We start from the raw sequence: 19,858 nt of genomic DNA, 5'->3' as shown, positions 1-19,858 counted from the left end.
CCTTGTGTGAAACCGCCTTTAGGCTAGACACACACAGGTAAGAGGCCCCGTTCTGGCCTGTGCTCCTCTTACAAGATCCCACAGCATTGTACTGATTTATAATGCTATGTAACCCTGAGAGTCCTGGAATCTACTGAATTACACTAACATTATGCTGTCAGTGTAAGGCTAGTTTGAACAGCCTGTCAGATCCCTCCTGCCGCTAGTTCACGTGTGCCCCTGGACTGCTGCACCGTCCCCATTGGCTATAAAAGGGGAGCAAGGCGGCGGAGTTCCGACGGCGAGATGCAGCCGGACTAAAAGTGCATGCACTACATTTAGCCCGGCTGCCTCTCACTGTGCGCTGCCGTGCCGCCGCTGGAACTCTGCCCCCACTCCCATTATAGTCAGTGGGGACAGAGCGGCAGTCCGGGGGGCACACGTGAACTAGCGGCAGGATGGATCCGACAGGTTGTTCACCCGTCGAAACAGCCTGCTGGACTCCCCTGCCGCTAATGTGAAAGTATCCTAACTCAATAGATTTCAGGTCTCTCGGGGTTAGGGCTCATGTACATGACCGTGTGTATTTTGTGGTCCGCAAAAAATACGGATGATTTTGCGGAACAGCTGGCCCTTCATATAACTGTACTATCCTTGTCCATAATTCGGACAATAATAGGACATGTTCTATTTTTTTCGCGGAACGGAAATACGGACATACAGAAACGGAATGCACACGGAGTAACTTCCGTTTTTTGGGGGGGGGTTTGCGGACCCATTGAAGTGAATGGTTCGGCATACGGTCCGCAAAAAAAACTGGACGGACATGGAAAGAAAATACGTTTGTGTGCATGAGCCCTTACACAGTATTATAAATCAGTATCCTGTCAGAGGAGCACAGGCTGGAATGGGACCTCTCACTGACACGCACTGCGAGTGCCTTAATGTTTTATTCACATCTATCAACATAAAGAGGCTGTGGCACTGTCTTTTTGTCTTTTAAGAAAAGCGAATTTCTCATAATAGATTCTTAAAATTTGCAAGCTTATGACTATACAGGCAAATAGGATGTTCTCACAGAAAGCTGGTAAATCCTTTTTCACACTTCAGTGTTTGGTCAGTAATTTCCATTAGTGATTGTTAGCCAAAACCAGAATTGGAGTCTCCACAGACATACTGTAAGATATAATGGAAAGATTTACACCTGTTCTGTGTTTAGAGCTGTATCTGGTTTTGGCTCAGAATAACTAATAGAAATCACTGACCGAACACTGAAGTGTGAATAAGTCCTAACACTGTTTCTTGTTCCTGTGCTGGCAGCTCAGTGTTATCATAGGGACACTGGACCTCATGACAGCTAATCTAGTGCTGTCCAAAGACCAAAGAAAAGAACCTATGACAACACTGAACTGCCAACTTAAAGAAGTGTCACCGTAGAGTATTTTTAACATGGATCTCGTGTTTTCTTATTCATTTACTCTTGCAAATCCACTTTCATTTGTGGTGACCTTCAGGACAAGTGATTGCAGATAGTTCAGCAATGGCAACATAAAATAGAGCCTCTGGGACTGCAGATGTCTTATCCGAACTAGAAGTTTCCTAAAAGCAGTGTTGAAATCTGAATTTAACTACTTAAAGGCTATGTACACCTTTTTGGAGTCCAATTTTTTTTTTTTTTTATGATTGCATTTAACTTATTTTTGGCTAAAAATCATATTTTCAATTAGACTTTATTAAAAATATTGAGCTGTTCAGTCACAAAGGGTTAACTGTTTTTCTGACACTGACTAGTACTTTCATTACCCTTATTTGTAAACTACTGATAGGTCATAAACACTTATTTAAGCTACATTCTTATCAGTAAGATATGGATTGAGCTTTAATGAATGTTTATAATGTCAGAGAGCAGAGATAAGGAGTCTGTCTGCTCCTCAGATGACGGAAAATACAGAAAATCCACAGGCAGCTAGTAGAGCATGTCAGCTCTGTACAGAATAGAGGATTCCATATTGTTAATAAAGACCAATTTAAAACACTTTTAGCTCAAAATAAGTATAATGCAATAATAAAAAAAATTGCCCCCAAAGGTGTACATGAGACTATAGGACTAAACAGATGTAAAGAACAAGCAGCTTATTTTGTACATATTACCAAATTTTTTTCATTACTGTTATAGACTTTGGGTAGATTACTCTGGTGCTGTTCATCTTATTCCTTTTGAAAATGTATGAATAAATTGAAAACTGAATGTTAGCCTACAGTCTGGCACTGTCCGGTGAGAGCGGACATTGTCAGACTATGTAGGGACACGCCCTACTGACAAGGGGAATGGTTATGTTTAGTTATACATTTCCAGGAATATTACCAGAGGAACAGCACAACACAGTTCTAAGAAAAGACTGCCCAGCATTGTACTTTGATGGGAAAAGCAAGTTTCTACTAAAACAGTCAGTGGAGCTGACAGAAAATTCTTGTCTTAATACATTACGTGAAATCAATTGCCATGCAATATATGCCCGGGATTAAAAAAAAATATATCACTTCAGAGGATCCTGATAAACTTCTTCCGTTTGTTAGTTTCTCCGTGGTTGACGTAACCTGTCAGCTGCACTAGGCTGCCCCTTACTGTTTTGTTAGCATGCATCATTTCTAGTGACCTCTTTAACATTGCTTGAGAGCCATTTCTTTCATTCATATTCACCCTACAGCAAATGTACAAGGAGAAATCCTGTATTAATTCAAATGGTCTTGGTTTATGGAACAGACGGACGTCTCACCAGTGCGCTCCTGAATTTTTATGAGACGCATCCTGATCTAATGATCTTCTCCCCTTACATAAAAAATGAGTTTACTAATAGGAAAACAGTATTTATAGAAATTCACTTTGAGGCCTCATTCACATGACCAGATTTTTCATCCGTGTACTAGCTGCATTTTTTGCAGACAGCAGGCTGACCCATTAATTCCTGTGGGGCAATGCACACCCTTATTTTTTGCGAATCAGTTTTTCCTATTCCATAGAACATTTCCTATTCTGGTCTCTTTTGTGGACGAGAACATTAATGTGAGTGAGAGAAAATTGGAATGCACAAGGAAGGTATCTGTATTTTATGAATCTGAAGATTTGGATACGGACGTGTGCATGAGGCCTTAAATGCAATTTGCTGCAGTGAGACAATCCCTTTAACATGTAGAAAAAGTTAGGACCACCCTGCAATCTAGCAGTGGTGGCCACACTTGCACACTATAGAAAACTGCACCGGCTGGGACCTCAGGAGTGTGCACAAGCTGGCACTTTTTCCTATAGTGTGCATGTACGGCCACCACTGAAGGATTACAGGGTGGTTGTAACGAGCAGTGTATAATGTGACGGAAAAATGAATCAAGCCAGCAAAAGAGGCAATATGGACAATCACAAAACATTAGTAAGTGCTGTGTATTAGCTTTATATAATGCCATTTGCTGAAGTGAGGCAACCCCTTTAAATCAAACATTAGAATAAATTTAGCGGTTTATACTTTTTATTATTGTATGTGCATATGGATAATGTCTTTTATAGAAATATATATAAAATTCCCCTTTTCCAGTCAAGGACATGCATTCAGTGGAAACCTGTTTTTCTTAAGGGGGTTTTCCAAGATTCTGATATTGATGATCTATTCTTAGGATAGATCATCAATATCAGATCAGTGGTGGTCCACCGATCAGTTGTTTGGGGAGGCTGCATATATGATGGTGGCTTAGCACATTTTGTGCCTTACTTTTTTCAAAAATAATAGCAGCCAAATATTAGCTTAAATCGGTAAATATAAAATACACTGCAAACATTGCATTTTATAGTTGTTGTTTTTTTCTTCACTTTTGAGTTAGTGTTTCCCCCAAACATAGGATGCCTTCATTGTGGCCAAAGAAAGGCCACAAAAAAACTATAGGGGAATTTATCAAGCCCTGCAGTCTAGAATTCTGATTTCAAAAATTCACAATATTTTGGGGCTCATTTGCAAAAAAAAAGTGACCTTTTTGCATTTTTATACAACTCACTTAAATGTTAAAAAGTGGGTGTGGTTAACTATGAATAAGTTTCACTAAAGGTTTATCATTGATATTTTTTCAGAAGTCATAAACTCACTCCAGTAGGGGAATACTGAAGTAGCATTTCTACACAAAAGTGTTAGGTTTAAAGATGCACCATTTGATAAATTTGGGGTAAACTACGCCAACACAGACTCAAAATTGACTTCAAATATTGGCCTCATGATAAATTGCCCCCTGTGTGTCAAGAAAGCCCAGATTCAACTAAGCCCCATTAATGGACATTCATTTGGGGAGGTAGGAGGATAGTACATTTTAATTTGGTGCCCTATGATTTATGTGCATCCCTCTGGTTCCTGACTGCTTCTGGTAATCATATGAGCACAAGAACTGTGTATTTGGAGCTTCATGAAATCTGTATCCATGGTTGAATACGAACCTAAGATTTCCAAATGCATCGCCACATATTGGCTACAATTGCTACAGGTATGACCCCACTGGACTCTCAAGCAGTGGTCTAATGAACCTATCAGAAATTGATGAACGCTAGGAGAACTCCACCTTCCAAAATGCATAGCGCCTACGCTAAAAAAAAAAAATTAAGAATATGACTTATTTCCTAAAGGGCCCCGTTACAGCTACAACTTCAACCCAAATAAATGAGTTGAGATGTGAAGGAGGTAAAGTGGCCTAACGCAAGAACCATGATCTCAACCCACTCACATCTGGGATGGACTGGAATGTTGCAAGCTAGAACGTCTCATCCAACTCACAAATGCTCTTTGCTGAATGTCCACAAATTTCTACAAACTTCAAAGTCTAGTGGACAGTCTTTCCAGAAGAGTAAAGGTTGTTATAGCTGCAAAAGAGCGACCAATTCCATATTAACCCCCATGGTTTGGATTGTGATCTCCATATACAGTGCCTAGCAAAAGTATTCACCCCCCCCCCCCCCCCCCTTGACTTTTTTCGTATTTTGGTACATTACAGCCTCAAGTTCAATGTTTTGTTAATCTGAATTTTATGTGATGTATCAGAACACAATAGTCTAAGTTAGTGAAATGAGAAAAATATATAAATAAAAAAATTGTTTAGATATAGAAAACTGAAAATTGGCATGTGCGTATGTATTCACCCCCTTTGTTAGGAAGCCCATAAAATTCTCTGGAGCAACCAATTAGCTTCATAAGTCACATAATTAGTTAAATGATGTCCACCTGTGTGTAATCTAAGTGTCACATGATCTGTCATTACATATACACACTTTTTCTCGCCCATTCCATTGGGGGACACAGACCATGGGTATGGCTTAGGCCATTACTAGGAGGAGACACTATGCAAATAAGAAAGAACCGCTCCTCCTCCACTGGCTATACCCCCATGCTCCAACAGGAGGACCTCAGTTTTAGCTTAGTGTCGGATAAGGAGGTGACACTCCTGCTCCTGCAGGGTTGTCCCTGTAATTTTTCTCTTCTCATGTCTGTTTTTTTCTCAAAGAGGACGCAGGGTCGCATGGCATCCCTGGTCTCTCAGTTGAGCAAACACCGGGGTCGAATGGACGTCCCTGGCTACCTCCCCTTCCCCCCAGAAGATAAGTGGAACCGGGCTCGACCTGCAGCTTCGGTGGCCTACCAGATCCAGGGTCACCTATTCCTGCCCTCTATCCAGTGCACTGCCACTCCTTGTGCCAGATGACTGAAGAGTTGACCCCGCTGGTCCGGAACAGAGGGTGAAGACTGCAGGACTCAGATAAGTACATCGGCTCTCCTGCAATCTCCCCCTCCCCCGTACTAGCTGTGTGACGCGGTGCTTTAGGGCTCACCTGTGGATCAGGGTGGCTGCTGGATTGAGAGTGAGGAGGGATTCCTTTTTGGGGCTGTGATTATTCGCAGCGCCTTGCTGCTGCGCCTTTTCCCGTTTGCGCAGAGGGCTTTTTAACCCCTTCATTCACGGCGGTGGATGCCATTTTCAGAGCCGGGGTCTGCCTTTATTTTATATTTCCCGCGTGCGGTTTCGCGATCTGTGACGTGACTGGGGGCGGAGCCTATCGCATCTGCTCTGGCTTGGCTGCTCCTCCAGCTCCTGACAGGACTGTAGCGTTCTGCAAAGCTTGGAGACCCTGACTCTGGGATAGTCGCCATCATGCCTAAACCTGGGCCCCCCAAAAAATCTAAGGTGGCTAATCAGGTCCCTCTGGGATCCTGTAAGGTATGCCGCCTGCCACTATCGGTTACTGGATCCTGTGACTCTTGCCTTGCCTCAGGAAAGGATCATCCCCCTCCTCCAATCCAGCCCAGTCCCTCCACCGCCCCTTCGGAGCCCGCGGATCCCCCCTGGGCCTCTGCCATATCTAGGGCAGCCGCGGACTTGGCCCAAGTCTCGCGCGCGGCCATGGCCTTTATGGAACACATGGCGGCCACGGATCCTGTGGCTAGCACCGCTCCACCTCACGGTGCCCCCCACAGACGCTGCTCGACCATTAAGAGGCAGCGCACGCAGCAGCATCCCTCCTCGGATGACTCTGCTTCGCCTGGAAGCGTGTTCAGCCTCTCCCCCTCACAGGGACTACAGGTCTGAAGGGGAAAGGTCCGGCTCGGATGAGGACACGGAGCCAGAACCCTCGCCTAAGCTCTCCACCATGGTGGCAGACTTGGTCACGGCGGTCCGTGACACCTTTGACATCCAGGGGGAACCTCCTTCTGCTAGTAGCCAGGAATTTCCTCTTTTCCACTCCAGAAAACCGGAGACAGTCACATTCCCCATTCATGGCGAGTTCGCCAAGGTCCTTTCAAAGGCTTGGGAGCGCCCTAATCACCGTTTTTCTGCCACAAGGGGCATGGATACTCTTTATCCTTTCCCGGCAGATAATGTGCAGCAGTGGTCTTCTCATAAGGTCGACCCGCCGGTGGCCAGATTAACTAAAAATACGGCAATACCTGTCCTGGACGGGTCCTCCCTACAGGACTCCGTTGACAGGCGTTTGGACTCTCTTTCCAAAGCCACCTTCACTCTGGTGGGCACAGGTCTGCGGCCCGCATTAGCCTCGGCCTGGGTAGCCAGGGCGCTTTCGGTGTGGTTGCAATGCCATCATCAGGACCTCGCGGAGCAGGATGCATCTGCGGACACCCTGAACTTCGTCCTCCAGATGTCCCAGGCGACAACATTCCTCTGTGAGGCCTCATTGGACGCCAGCACTCTCTGCGCGGATTTCGGCCCTCTCGGTCACGCAGCGCAGGGAGGTCTGGTTGAAGGTCTGGGACGCCGACGCTTCCTCCAAGCGCTCCCTCACTAACCTCCCCTTTACGGGCTCCAGGCTCTTTGGTGCTAAGCTGGATGAGATTATCTCTGACGCTACGGGGGGCAAGAGTACACACCTGCCCCAGTCTAGATCCAAGCGCGCTTTCAGAGCCCGCCCCTCTGGCTCTAGAAACCAGTCCTTTCGGCGCTTCTCCTCCTCCAGGTCTGCGACAGCCCCCTCCTCCGGCGGCTCTCAGGACTCCAGAAAGAAGCCTTCCTTTAAGCCTCAACCTTCCTGGCGCCCGCGGGCACAATTCCAGGGGAGTTCAGCCTGACCCGCGGCTCCCAAGCAGTCCTCAGCCTGAATGGGCGCCCCCACCGTCTGCTCTCCTTTCAACAAGTCTGGAGAGCTCACGTTCAAGACTCCTGGGCCCTGGAAATTGTAACTTCCGGTTACAAGATAGAATTTGTTTCCAGATCTCCGGAACGTTTCTTTCCTTCTCGTGTTACGGGGGATCCAGCCCGAGCCTCAGCCCGTTTACAAGCGGTTTCTTCCCTTCTGGTCTGGGGAGTAGTTGTGCCAGTTCCTCTGGAGGAACAGGGGGCAGGGTTCTATTCAAATCTCTTTGTAGTGCCAAAGAAGGAGGGGATCAGTGCGTCCGGTCCTAGACCTGAAGCTATTAAACAAGTCACTGCGGGTGTGGAGGTTCCGGATGGAATCCATCCGCTCCGTTATTGCTTCTCTTCTTCCAGGGGAGTTCCTCGCGTCAGTGGACATCCGGGACGCCTATCTGCATGTCCCTATCGCAGAATCTCACCACAGATTCCTGCGCTTCGCCATTGGCGACCGTCATTATCAGTTTGTCGCCCTTCCCTTTGGGCTGGCGACAGCCCCGCGGGTATTCACAGAAATCTTGGCGCCGCTCATGGCGCTACTCCGTACCAGAGGCATATCTCTGCTGCCCTACCTGGACGACATACTGATAAAGGCTCCATCTCATCTCCAGGCTGAGGACAGCGTCAGGATCACTGTTCAGACTCTGCAACAGTCCGGCTGGCTAATCAACTTCCCGAAGTCCTCTCTCCAACCTTCCCAGAGGGTGACCTTCCTGGGAATGATTATGGACACTACTGCAGCCCGGCAAGTTTTCACGGATTCGGGAGTCGGTGTCTCGCCTTCTGCACTCCCCGTGTCTCTACATCCGGGAGTGCATGCAGGTTCTGGGGCCTATGGTGGCCTCCTTTGAGGCAGTCCCCTTTGCCCAGTTTCACACGTGGCCTCTGCAGCAGGCGATCCTGTCCCTCTGGGACAGGACATCGAGGGGTCTGGACTCTTGGATCCGCCTTCCTCCTCGGGTTCGCATGGATCTTCCGTGGTGGCTGTCCCCTCAGAATCTGACTTCGGGAAAATCCTTCCTCCCAATCTCTTGGACAGTCGTCACCACCGATGCCAGTCTCCTAGGTTGGGACGGCATTCTCCGGGCTCGGACGGTTCAGGGGGTGTGGTCAGAGGTGGAAGCCCGCCTTCCGATCAACATACTGGAGCTCAGAGCAATTTTCCTTTCTCTGTCTCATTGGACCCCCCTCCTAGCGGGTGTCCCAGTAAGGATCCAGTCGGACAATGCCACAGCCGTGGCCTACATCAATCATCAGGGCAGAACCCGCAGCCGGCCGGTGATGCAGGAGGTGAAGAGGATCCTCCAGTGGGCGGAGGCTCACGTTCCAATATTGTCTGCAGTGTACATCCCAGGGATCGAAAACTGGACAGCAGACTTTCTCAGCCGCAACAGGGTGGATCCGGGAGAGTGGTCTCTGCATCCGGACGTATTCGAAGACATCTGTCGCCATTGGGGCCGCCCGGACGTGGACTTGATGGCGTCCAGGCTCAACAACAAGGTTCCCACTTTCCTGGCCCGAGCTCGGGATCCGGAGGTGTACGGGGTGGACGCTCTGGTGTCTCCGTGGCAGCACTTTGCGCTCCTCTATGTCTTCCCACCACTGCCTCTACTCCCAAAGGTTCTTCGCAGAGTCGCGGCAGAAGGAATCCTGACCATCCTCATCGCGCCCGATTGGCCTCGCCGCGCCTGGTTCTGGGAAGTCACTTGGATGCTGGCGGATGTTCCGTGGTCTCTTCCTCTCAGGGAGGACCTGCTGTCTCAAGGACCTCTCTTCCACCAGAATTTACAGCCGCTTCGTTTAACGGCGTGGCTGTTGAGACCACCATCTTGAAGAAGAGGGGCTTCTTGGACTCTGTCGTGAAGACCATGATCAAAGCCAGGAAACTAGCTTCCTCCCGGATATACTATCGTACCTGGAAGGCCTTTCTTGCCTTTTGCGAGAAGATAGGTGCTTTTCCCCTTCATTTCTCCGTTTTGGTGGTCCTCTCCTTTCTCCAGTCGGGTCTTGAGATGGGAATGTCCCTGAGCTCTCTGAAGGGTCAGGTCTCCGCTCTGGCCATTTTCTTTCAGCGCTCCCTGGCTCTGCTGGGTCCGGTGAGGACCTTCCTGCAGGGGGTGGCACATTCGGTCCCTCCGTATGTCCCTCCTCTGCCTTCCTGGGATCTGAACCTGGTTCTGTCTTCTCTCCAGGCGGCTCCTTTTGAGCCTCTGAGGGACATTTCCCTGAGTCTTCTCACTTGGAAGGTGGTCTTTTTGGTGGCCATCACCTCTATCAGGAGGGTATCTTAGCTGGCTGCCCTCTCCTCTAAGGAGCCCTTTTTGGTCTTCCACAGGGATAAGGTGGTACTGCGCCCAGTCCCTTCTTTTTTGCCCAAGGTGGTCTCTGCCTTCCACCTTAATGAGGACATAGTCCTGCCATCCTTTTGCCCCGCTCCGGCGAACCCCAAGGAGCGTGCTCTCCATTCTCTGGATGTTGTCCGTGCTTTGCGGGTGTACCTGTCGGTTACTGCCCCATTTGGCCGCTCGGACTCCCTTTTTGTGGTTCCCGAGGGGCCTCGTAAGGGTCTGGCGGCCTCCAAGGTCACTGTGGCTCGGTGGATTCGGTCGACTATTGCCATGGCCTATCGATCCCGGGGTAGGGTTCCCCCAGCAGGGGTTACCGCGCACTCCACCAGGGCGGTGGCGGCCTCCTGGGCTAGGCGCAATCAAGCCTCTACATCACAGCTTTGTAAGGCGGCCACCTGGTCGTCCTTACATACCTTTACAAAGTTCTACCAGCTGCACTCTCTGGCATCGGCTGATGCTGCCCTAGGGCGCAAGGTATTCCAGGCTGTGGTTCCTGTTTAACCGTTGGACGTTTTCCCTCTGGTGGTGCTGGTCTTCCCACCCCATGGACTGCTCTAGGACGTCCCATGGTCTGTGTCCCCAAATGGAATGGGCGAGAAAAGGAGATTTTTGGTGAAACTCGCCTGTAAAATCTTTTTCTCGTCTTTTCCATTGGGGGACACAGCTCCCACCCATTTTTGTCTGTTGCAGGAGGGGTTGGTTCTATTCTATTGGGACCTTATGGTTAACGGCCCGATGGCGGTGTTCCTCGGTTCGGTTTTTCTTTGTTACTATTTTGTTTTTGGTCTCCTACTGCTTTTGCACGCACTGAGGTCCTCCTGTTGGAGCATGGGGGTATAGCCAGTGGAGGAGGAGCTGTTCTTTCTTATTTGCATAGTGTCTCCTCCTAGTAATGGCCTAAGCTATACCCATGGTCTGTGTCCCCCAATGGAAAAGACGAGAAAAAGATTTTACAGGTGAGTTTCACAAAAAATCTCCTTTTTTTGAAAGGTCCCAGAGGCTGCAACACCTAAGCAAGAGGCATCACTAACCAAACACTGCCACGAAGACCAAGGAACTCTCCAAACAAGTAAGGAACAATGTTGTTGAGAAGTGCAAGTCAGGGTTAGGTTATAAAAAAAATCCAAATCTTTGATGATCGCGAGGAGCACCATCAAATCTATCATAAACAAATGGAAAGAACATGGCACAACTGCAAACCTGCCAAGAGACGGCTGCCCACCAAAACTCAGGGACCGGGCAAGGAGGGCATTAATCAGAGAGGCAGCACAGAGACTTAAGGTAACCCTGGAGGACCTGCAGAGTTCCACAGCAGAGACTGGAGTATCTGTACATAGGATGACAATAAGCCATACGCTTCACAGAGGCTTTATGGCAGAGTGTCCAGAAGAAAGCCATTACTTTCAGCAGAAAACAAAAAGGCACGTTGTGAGTTTGCGAGAAGGCATGTGGGAGACTCCCATAATGTATGGAGGAAGGTGCTCTGGTCTGATGAGGCTAAAATGTAACTTTTCGGCCATCAAAGAAAACGCTATGTCTGGCGCAAACCCAACACATCACATCACCCAAAGAACAACATCCCCACAGTAAAACATGGTGGTGGCAGCATCATGCTGTGGGGATGTTTTTCAGCAGTTTGAACTGGGAAACTGGTCAGAGTTGAGGAAAAGATGGATGGTGCTAAATACAGGGATATTCTTGAGCAAAACCTGTACCACTCTGTGCGTGATTTGAGGCTAGGACGGAGGTTCACCTTCCAGCAGGACAATGAGCCCAAACACACGGCTAAAGCAACACTTGAGTGGTTTAAGGGGAAACATGTAAATGTGTTGGAATGGCCTAGTCAAAGCCCGGATCTCAATCCAATAGAAAATCTGTGGTCAGACTTAAAGATTGCTGTTCACAAGCACAAACCATCTAACTTGAAGGAGCTGCAGCAGTTTTGCAAGGAGGAATGAGCAAAAATCCCAGTGGTAAGATGTGGCAAGCTCATAGAGACTTATTCAAAGCGACTTGGAGCTGTGATTGCTGCAAAAGGTGGCTCTACAAAGTATTGAGTTTAGGGGGTTGAATAGTTATGCACATTGACTTGTTCTGTTATTTTGTCCTATTTGTTGTTTGCGTCACAATAAACAAAAAAACAAACATCTTCAAAGTTGTGGGCATGTTCTGTAAATTAAATTATCAAATCCTCAAATAATCCATGTTAATTCCAGGTTGTGAGGCACCAAAATACGAAAAAAGTCAAGGGGGTGAATACTTTTGTAAGGCACTGTAGGTGTTTTAGTCAGGTGTCCACATACTTTTGGCCATACGTATAGCTTAGGCAATGGCAGCATTGTCTTTTATCATTATGTTCTTACAAAATCCTTCTGCTAGTACAATTTACCTGCGATGGCTGAACTGTGAATAAATTAGATATTTGTGAGGTAGAAGGAATTAGCTTAATCAGTAGAAATACATGCACTGAACACATTCCTGATGACTAAATGCCTTATTGAAAAGTGCATTAGCTGTGTCCTCTTTCATCCTCCTGTAGATATAGCATGCACTCACAGCATTGCTATACTGAATGAAGCATGTTACTAATATAAACCTGCATAATTCTATATACCAACGTCCGCTTTATGTCTGTCATCACAGCGAGATGTCTAGTCACAAGAGAGCTGTTCCTTAATGGGGGCTTATAGAGGAGCATGTTATTATTTTCTAGTTGTGAACCTGACACCATACAGGAAAATAGCTGAAATCTGCACTTCAGTTCTGAATGTTCTAGAACAGGGATGGCCAACCTGCGGCCCTCAAAGCTGTTGTAAAACTACAATTCCCACCATCCCCTGCTGTAGGCAGTCTGGTCATGCTGAGAGTTGTAGTTTTGCAACAGCTGGATAGCTGCAGGTTGGCCATCCCTGTTCTAGAACATACTGTATTGCAATGACTTTTAGTTCATGTGTAAAATGAATATAATACAATCATTTTCATCAACAGATAAGAATCGATTAAAGGGGATTTGTCACTTCAGTATATTTTATTTATTTATGTTATGCACGTACAGTATATAGCACTACTATATTCCGCAGCTCTTTACAGATATTATCATCCAACTGTCCTCAATGGGGTACACAATCTAAGGTCCCTCGGGTATGTTTTTGGAGTCATTTATGTAATTTATTACGTAGTGAAATTTAATACTTTGTGTAGATAAGATGCGGCACTCGTGTCTATTTAGACTATGGTGCTGGTTGTGCTGGCTTCCCAGCCAGAATCATACATTGAAAGAAAAAACAACCACACTCAATCCAAGAACTATTGTTCCGGTTTGTTTATTTTTGTGGCAACTTCACCAATTTGTGACGTTTCGGTCATAAGACCTTTATCAAACACAAGTTGCCGTAAAGAAGAAATGTGGAAGGAGTAAAAGTTAATGGTGCGTCTATATGGGTGTGGACACACCATTAGCTTTTACTCCTTCCACATTTCTTCTTTACGGCAACTTGTGTTTGATAAAGGTCTTATGACCGAAACGTCACAAATTGGTGAAGTTGCCACAAAAATAAACAAACCGGAACAATAGTTCTTGGATTGAGTGCGGTTGTTTTTTCTTTCAATGTGAAATTTAATACAAGGCACTTACTAATGTATTTTTATTATCCATATTGCCTCCTTTGCCGGCTGGATTCATTTTTTTCATCACTTTATACACTGCTCATTTCCATCCTTATGACCACCCTGCAATCCAGCAGCTATGGCCGTGCTTGCACGTTATAGAAAAAAGCACCTACGTGTGCTCCCACGGTCCTAGCCTCCAGAGAGACCGGCACTTTTTCCTATAATGTGCAAGCCCAGCCACCGCTGATGGATTGCAGGGTGGTCGTAACCATGGAAACAAGCAGTGTATAATGTGATGGAAAAATGAATCTAGCCGACAAAGGAAGAAATATGGATAATAACAATACATTAGTAAGTGCCTTGTATTAACTTTCTCTACATGATAAATACCACTTGCTGAAGTAACATAACCCCTTTAAGTCTCCCCGCAGGAGGAGCAATTGAGCGTTATGCTGCACCCCTGTGTGTGGCTATCCCTTCCTCTCCTTTTTGTGCTCTGCCATATGGAAGCTTTGGCTTCTTCTGGAGGGAAAAGAGGAAAGTACTGTGGCATAGAGTTAACTTACGGACAGTAGAGGAAGTTACCTGGCCAGCTGTATACTTTATTATATACCTCAGATTGACAGCTGTATCTCTCACACAGCAGGAAAGTACCTGCATGCCTCTGTTGTTTGATCCCTCTTCTACTATAGCTGCTATGCTTCCAGACAGCTAGTGAGGATGCCAATGGTTGGAGGTAGCACAGTATGGTGCTTGGGAGCTGGGCATCCGACCCCCAGGAAGACTTCCTTCCAGTATGGGTCTAATGAGACGAGTCAAAGCTCTGGCACAGAAAACATTGGGGGTCATTGACTATGACCCCTACACCAGATACTGATGTTATATGTTAAGTCCAAAACATGGGTTATCAACTTATTAAACGCTACTGCACCTAAATTTGGGTGTCCGTTTCCAGTCCACTTTCTGAAAATAGGGTGTTGTGTTTGGGGATCTTTGGCCTTAAAATGTTTATCTTCATTTACACATTTTGTAGAAGCACAAACTGCAAGAGGATGCACTTCATTTATGACTGCTGTATAAATGCTGTATAATTAATAAAGTTGAGCAACAGGCTATAGTAATAAGAGATAATGCATAATATTTAATACAAGATTATTATTATAAACTTAGCTCCCCAGTATTAGGCCTCATTCACACATACGTGGATTTTCATGGACCACGGTCCATGAAAACCCATCCTGCTAAGTGCACGGCATCATTGGTTGCTATGATGCTGTGCGCTTCGTGCCACCTCCACTGTACAGTAATACACTCGTATAGATCATACGAGTGAATTACTGTTTAGGGGCGTCGGAACGAAGCGTATGGCATCATAGCAACCAATGACGCCGTGCACTCAGCAGGATGGGTTTTCAGACCGTGGTTCGTGAAAATCCACTTATGTGTGAATGAGGCCTTAGCCAGTAAATTTTACATGAGACAGGCAAATGGTGATATAACAGGTTGATTGGCTCTTGTTTAAAGGGACACTTCAATCAGAAAAGGTTCTTTTTTAGAAAAAAAAAATCTATTTTGGCAGTACTATATCATTGAAAATTAAAGAAAAAATATTGGGGGTCATTTACAAAACTGGTGTAAAGTACAACTGGTTTAGTTGCCCATATCAAACAATCAGATTCAACCTTTCATTTTGTACAACTCCTTTGGAAAATGAAAGGAGGAATCTGATTGCTTACTATGGGCAACTAAGCCAGTTCTACTTTATACCAGTTTGGTAAATGACCCCTTTTGTGCTTCTGTAGCCGTTAACACAAATGATGAAAGAATATACAGTTGCAAGAAAAAGTATGTGAACCCTTTGGAATGATTGGATTTCTGCACAAATTGGTCATAACATGTGATCTGATCTTCTTCTAAGTCACAACAATAGACAATCACAATCTGCTTAAACTAATAACACACAAAGAATGAAATGTTACCATGTTTTTATTGAACACACCATGTAAATATTCACAGTGCAGGTGGAAAAAGTATGTGAGCCCCTAGACTAATGACATCTCCAAGAGCTTATTGGAGTGAGGTGTCAGCCAACTGGAGTCCAGTGTTTGTTACAGCTGCCCTGCCCTATAAAAAACACACACCAGTTCTGGGTTTGCTTTTCACAAGAAGCATTGCCTGATGTGAATGATGCCTCGCACAAAAGAGCTCTCAGAAGACCTACGATTAAGAATTTTTTACTTGCATAAAGCTGGAAAGGGTTATAAAAGTATCTCCAAAAGCCTTGCTGTTCATCAGTCCACGGTAAGACAAATTGTCTATAAATGGAGAAAGTTCAGCACTGCTGCTACTTTCCCTAGGAGTCGCCGTCCTCTAAAGATGACTGCAAGAGCACAGCGCAGATTGCTCAATGAGGTGAAGAAGATTCCTAGTGTCAGCTAAAGACTTACAAAAGTCCCTGGCATATGCTAACATCCCTGTTAGCGAACCTACAATACGTAAAACACTAAAAAAGAATGGATTTTATGGGAGGATACCACAGAGGAAGCCACTGCTGTAAAAAAAAATAATACATTGCTGCACGTTTACAGTTTGCACAAGAGCACCTGGATGTTCCACAGCAGTACTGGCAAAATACTCTGTGGACAGATGAAACCAAAGTTGAGTTGTTTGGAAGAAACACACAACACTATGTGTGGAGAAAAAGAGGCACAGCACACCAACATCAAAACCTCATCCCAACTTTGAAGTATGGTGGTGGGGGCATCATGGTTTGGGGCTGCTTTGCTGCGTCAGGGCCTGGACGGATTGCTATCATCGAAGGAAAAATGAATTCCCAAGTTTATGAAGACATTTTGCAGGAGAACTTAAGGCCATCTGTCCACCAGCTGAAGCTCAACAGAAGATGGGTGTTGCAACAGGACAACGACCCAAAGCATAGAAGTAAATCAACAACAGAATGGCTTAAACAGAAGAAAATACGCCTTCTGGAGTGGCCCAGTCAGAGTCCTGACCTCAACCCGATCGAGATGCTGTGGCATGACCTCAAGAAAGCGATTCACACCAGACATCCCAAGAATATTGCTGAACTGAAACAGTTCTGTAAAGAGGAATGGTCAAGAATTACTCCTGACCGTTGTGCACGTCTGATCTGCAACTACAGGAAACATTTGGTTGAAGTTATTGCTGCCAAAGGAGGTTCAACCAGTTATTAAATCCAAGGGTTCACATAATTTTTCCACCTGCACTGTGAATGTTTACATGGTGTGTTCAATAAAAACATGGTAACATTTAATTCTTTGTGTGTTATTAGTTTAAGCAGACTGTGATTGTCTATTGTTGTGACTTAGATGAAGATCAGATCACATTTTATGACCAATTTGTGCAGAAATCCATATCATTCCAAAGGGTTCACATACTTTTTCTTGCAACTATATATATATATATATATATATATATATATAATGCATTGTCAGTTTACTGCTGCTGTGAGGGGTAATGAAATCTGCAAGGTAATTTTCATTATAACAGTAGGTGTAGAATTGGGATAACAGTATAACAGCTCTATTCTCTAGATAACGATGCCTGCAAACGAGCAATGCACTTATCAGAAAAAGTCTGGTACTGTGTTAGCCAATAGAAGACTAGTTTAGTGCTCTCATTAAGAGAAACAAAATAAGAGTATTGTAGGTTTGATACTTTTTAATGGCTAACAAAAATAGAAGTAATGATGTTACATAGTGAGCTTTCGAGACATCACTAGTCCCTTCATCAGGCGTACTACAAGAATATATGAAGAAACAGCAATATATATACAATAAGAACAGAGACATGGGGGAATGAATGGACATTTGAAAAATAACAGAACAACATATCCAAGATCTTGAGAATGTTTTATGGTCTCTAAATGACCTGGTGCCCCGACTATGATCTTGTAGTGTGTCAAGCAGTGTTATAAATTTATATTCCCAAATTCTTCTGGCTCTTTGGGATTTCAAATTACCATTTTAATATGAGAACTTTCATGTGTTCTTCATTGTGTCCTGGGCTACAGAAATGCTTAGCCACAGGAAAGTGTAGCTTCTTCTCTTTAATTGTGTGGCGATGGGACCTCATCCTTGCATTGAGTTTCTGGCCTGTTTCTCCAACGTAGAGGCCCCCAACAGGACATTTAGTGCAGAGAATCAGATAAACAACATTAGATGTAGAATATCTGAATGCCCCAGGGATTTTATAGTCCTGCTGTGTGTTGGGGATCCGGATCTTATCTGTTGTCATTATATGGGAACAGGTTTTGCATCTTCTTATATTACAGGGATTGATTCCTTTTTCTGTGGTATATTGCCTTGAACTTGATCTGATCAGAATATTCCTTAGATTTGGAGGTTGTCGGTAAGATCTGGGAAGATTGGAAAAGAATAGGACAGGTTATATTTTTTTTTGCGGACCACGCAACGGAGCAACGGATGCGGACAGCACACGGAGTGCTGTCCGCATCTTTTGCGGCCCCATTGAAGTGAATGGGTCCACATCCAAGCCGCAAAAACTGCGGCTCGGATGCGGATCAAAACAATGTTCATATGCATGAGGCCTAATAGTGTGAATGAGAGTTAAATGGAATGTGCCATCAGAAAAATACCTATAGTTTAACCCCTTGGTGACCAATGACGTACTAGTTTGTCATGGCCGCCAGTGCCTTAGAGACCCATAACATACAAGTACGTCAAGATGATCAGGCAGGCACCGGAGCGGTGCGCTTGTGATCAATTTAGTAAACAGCGATGTCGGTGGATTAACCCCTTGTATGCAGCGGTCAGCGCTGACCACGGCATGCTGAGTGTTCTGTCTTCCTGGGACCCAATGGCTGAGAAGGCAGCCCGATGCTTTACACAGAGCCTATGAAATCCAGCCTTATTAGGCTGGGTCTCCTAGACAACTGTGAACGCAGTGCTCTCACACAATGCATTACTATACACGATGTATAGTAATGCATAGTAGAGGGGATCAGACCCCTAAAAGTCCCACAGTGGGACAAAAATAAAAAGTGTTTTTCATGATAAAAAAAAGTAAAGTTTTTCAAGTAACAAAACACGCATTTTACCTAATAAACACAAAAAGTTGTAAATAAAAGAAAGAAAAATAGATATATTAGGTATCACCGTGTCCATAACGAGTGAGCGTGAAAAAAAAATTATAAAAACTTTGCCAAAAAAGATCTGAGAAAAAAAGAATTGTTTCTCTACATAAAGAAGGCCTAGGCTATAAGAATACCACCACCCTGAAACAGAGCTGCAGCACAGTGGCCAAGACCATACAGCGATTTAACAAGGCAGGTTCCACTCAGAACAGGCCTCTCTGTGGTAGACCAAAGAAGTTGAATGCAGGTGCTCAGCATCATATCCAGAGGTTGTCTTTTCAAAATATACATATGAGTGCTGCCAGCATTGCTGCAGAGGTTAAAGGGGTGGGGATCAGCCTGTTAGTGTTCAGACCATACGCCAAACACTGCATCAAATTGGTCTGTATTGCCAAGGAAGCCTCTTATAAAGATTATGCAGAAGAAAGCTCCCAAAGAGTTTGCTGAAGACAAGTAGACTAAGGACATGGATTACTAGAACCATGTCCTGTGATCTGATGAAAAGAAGTAAAACTTATTTGGTTCAGATGGCTTCAAGCATGTGTCGCAGCAACCAGGTGAGGAGTACAAAGACAAGTGTGTCTTGCCTACAGTCAAGCATGGTGGTGAAAGTGTCATGGTTTGGGACTGCATGAGTGCTTCAGTTCATTAAGGGAACAATGAATGCCAACATGTACTGTGTCATACTGAAGCACAGCATGATCCACTCCCATCGGAAACTAAGCCACAGGGCAGTATTCCAACATGAAAAAGACCACAAACACACCTCCAAGACGACCACTTTCTTGCTAAAGAAACTGAGGATAAAGGTGCTGGACTGGCCAAGCGTGTCTCCAGACCTAAACCCTATTGAGCATCTGTGGGGCATCCTCAAATGGAAGGTGGAGGAGTGCAAGGTATCTAACATCCACTAGCTCTGTGATGTTGTCATGGAGGAGTGGGAGAGTATTTCAGTGGCAACCTGTGAAGCTCTAGTGAACTCCATGCCCAAGAGAGTTAGGGCAGTGCTGGAAAATAATGGTGGCCACATATCTTCAGTGTTTTCCTATAAAAAGATATTTTTTTAAAATTCCAAAAATGTGAGGGGTGTACTCACTTTTATGAGATACTGTATATGGGAAAT

At 45.2% G+C, this 19,858-nt stretch overlaps 1 long non-coding RNA gene across 1 annotated transcript; it reads left to right on the top strand.

Annotated features, from left to right (window-relative positions):
* The first annotated feature begins 3,207 nt into the window (after positions 1–3,207).
* Positions 3,208–19,600, top strand: LOC120997326. Its single transcript, XR_005778151.1, has 3 exons — positions 3,208–3,323; positions 14,557–14,577; positions 19,590–19,600. It is a non-coding gene; the product is annotated as an uncharacterized LOC120997326 (long non-coding RNA).
* Positions 19,601–19,858: the final 258 nt, after the last annotated feature.

This window comes from Bufo bufo, chromosome 4 (assembly GCF_905171765.1).
Source record: "Bufo bufo chromosome 4, aBufBuf1.1, whole genome shotgun sequence".
Classification (NCBI taxonomy): Eukaryota; Metazoa; Chordata; class Amphibia; order Anura; family Bufonidae; genus Bufo; species Bufo bufo.
The sequence above is the reverse complement of the archived record's forward strand: the minus strand, read 5'-3'. Positions and strand labels throughout refer to the sequence as shown.